Source organism: Rhinolophus ferrumequinum, chromosome 20, assembly GCF_004115265.2.
Source record: "Rhinolophus ferrumequinum isolate MPI-CBG mRhiFer1 chromosome 20, mRhiFer1_v1.p, whole genome shotgun sequence".
Classification (NCBI taxonomy): Eukaryota; Metazoa; Chordata; class Mammalia; order Chiroptera; family Rhinolophidae; genus Rhinolophus; species Rhinolophus ferrumequinum.
The window spans coordinates 37,938,668-37,941,939 of NC_046303.1; positions in this window are offsets into that span (position 1 = coordinate 37,938,668).

A 3,272-nucleotide genomic window follows, 5' to 3' on the forward strand; every position below is an offset into this window, starting at 1 on the left:
ATTAAAAAATATATGTATTACAGTAAAAGACACATTTCCACCAATCCCCCTCAAAATATACTCCCCCTTGCTTCAAATACACTTATCCCATAGTTCTTGCCACTTTCTGAAGCAGTTCTGGAAGTCCTCTTTGTTGAGTGTCTTTAGTTGCATTGTTGTGGCTGCTTTGATGTCCTGAATCATTTTGACTTTGGGGAAGAGCCAGAAGTTACATGGTGCCAGATCTGGTGAATAAGGTGGGTGAGGACACATTGTAATGTTTTTATTTGACAGAAATTGCCATACCGGAAATGATGTGTGACACAGGGTATTGTGATGAAGGAGGATGAAGTAAAGACACTCATGAAAAAGGACTTCCGGAACTGCTCAAGAAAGTGGCAAGAATAATGGGATAAGTGTGTTTGAAGCAAGGGGGAATATTTTGCGGGCGATTGATGGTAATGTGTCTTTTACTGTAATCATTTTCTTATTTAAATATTCACTGTATGTTTTGATCACATCTTGTATCTTACACTTGTTATTGTCACTTTTAATTTTTGCCAGTCTTATAGCTCAGTATAGTTTTAATTTGTATACCCTTGAGTACTAATGAAATTAAGTATCCTTTCTTATGTTTTTTGGTAATTCATGTTTTCACCTCTATCACTTTCCAGGACCTTCACCTATTTTCCATTAGATTATTTGTCTTTTTATCATTGCTTGGACAAGTGTTTTTTTTAAACATATTTTCTGAATACTAATCATTTGACAGTAGTTTGTGATGCAAATCTTTTCTTTCATTTTTATGATTTGTCTTTTCATTTTTAAACTGGATTTGTTTTTGAAGCACAAGTGTTAAATTTTAATGTAGTCAAATTCATCATCTTTTCTTATATAGTTTGACATGTATCTTAGTTAAAACACTTTCTAACCTAAGGTTGTAAAGATTATTCTCTTACCTCTTCTTTAGAAATGTTTCTTTTTTTTAATATACATGATTTTCTTAATATATATGGTGTGCTATAAGAAAATAATTTTACTTTTTTCAATTGGTTAACCAGTTAGAATTCATACATTCTCCACCAAACTGGGGTACTAACTCTGTCATATATCAAGTTTCATGAATTGTATAATCAAACAGCCACTCTCCACTCTTAGATCAAATTCACATTTTATTACATGGTTATGACTAAATGTGCTTTTATTGAAAAATGAAGTGTGGTTAAGGTAGATTAACCTGGTAAGCAGAAAGCAGGAAGGGTGTAAAAGAGAACTTTTGAGGCAGAGAGATCAGTTAGGAGTTTATCACAAGTTCAAGCAAATGAAGTTCTGAATTATAAAAGTGACATGGTAATGGAAAGGACAAAAGTGAGAAAACTTGCAGAGGATGAACTGACTGTATTTAGTAAATAATTGAATATGGAAAGCAAACTAAGGTAAATGACAAGCATGACTATAAGTTTTGAGCACAGATGACTCTGATCTTAGAAAAAAATAAGATTATTTTAATGTTAAATTTATTATAATTGCTGTGGCTATTGGACACTGAGGTAGAGATTTAGGAAGTATTTGTATATAGTAGTTAATAAGTCTGTTGGAGGGACTTTTTAATAAACTTTGTGAGTTTCTTCATTCTTATTGTTTCATAAGAATTCTTTATATATTCTGGGTACAAATCCTTCTCTCAGGAATATCTCCTTCCAGATTGTGTCTTTTTAATTTTTTGTTTGTCTTTAATCTTTTTACGCTGTCTTCTGAGGAACAGAAGTTAATTTTTATGTAGTCAATTCTATCAATCATTTCCTTTATGTTTGCACATTTTATTTAAGAAATTTTTCTGTACAGTGATGCCTTGAAAATATTTTCCTATATTGTATTCTAATCATAGTTTAATAGTCACATATAGATATTTAATTCAATTGAAATTGATGGTTGTATATGGTATCAGATACAATAGCATATTTTTCCCCTTATTGTCCCATCACCATCTATTGAAATATCTATTTATCTTTCACAAATTTTTAATACCATCTTGGTTATATCAAGCGAAAAATGTGTGGGTCCATTTCTAAGCTCTTTATTCTATTTAATGTCTTTAATTGACAATCTATGTCAACACTACCTGATTTTAATTTCTATAAATTTTGGTATTTAGTGGGGGCAAGTTCTCAAACCTTATGGTTTTTCTACTTCAATAGAAGTGTCTTGACAACTTTGATCCTTGAACTTAAATTTTAATTTTAGACTCAACATGTTAATTCACACACACACACACACACACACAAACACACGCACGATGGGACTTTTATTAATACTCCATTGAATTTACATAACAATTAAAGAATTGTAATCTTTATGATACTGAATTTTTTAATTCATGATCATGGTATAGCTCTTGATTATTTAGGTTTTTTTTTAATGTATTTCATTACAGTTTTATATTTTTGTCCATAATGGTTTTGCATATTTTATTAAATTTATTTCTGGGTATTTCATATATTTTTATTTTAGTTTTAAAAAAATTCATTTTCCAACTCATATTGCTGGTGTATAAAATGCAATAGACTTTTTTACATACTGATTTTGTACTTTGCAAATTTATTGAATGCTTTTCTTCTAGAAATTATCTATAGATCTTGTTGAATTTTCATAACAAAGCATACCACTTGAGAATAATGATATTTTTATTTCTTCCCTTCAATTCTTTCTACTGTTTATTTCCTTTTATTCCCTTTTGGTACTGGCTAGAGACTCCAGTACAAAGTTGAAAAAAGTAAGAATTCTAGTCATTGTCCTGATCGCAAAGGGAATGTTATTATTATTAAGTATGATTAGTGGTAGTTGTTTTTATAGCTAGTCTATCAGGTAAAGAAATTCTGCTAATTAAAAGAAAAAAGAAAAAGAAAGGCTGACTCATTGGCCTGAGCCAATAGAAAGGGAAAGAGATTGGGAAAGGAGAATCAATTGTATTTTTAATTCCAAATATTATATTTTTAATTTCTAAATGCATTAACAGGTAGTTTTGCACTCCCTCCCTTTTTCTTCTTTCCTTCCTTTTTTTCTCTGTCTTTCTCCCTCTCTCTCTCTCAACCAGTTTTGTCCTTTTAAAATATTGTTATTTTCCCCTTATATTTTCAGGGTCCTTTACATTTAATATTTATTCTTTGTCTTCTAATTCCAGTATCTGAAGTCTTTATGCGTCTAACTTTGTTGTCTGTTGTTTCTCTCACTCTAGGTGGCTCGTTGCCTCATGCATTTTGGGAGTTTCAACTATAAGTTCATGTTTTTTTTGA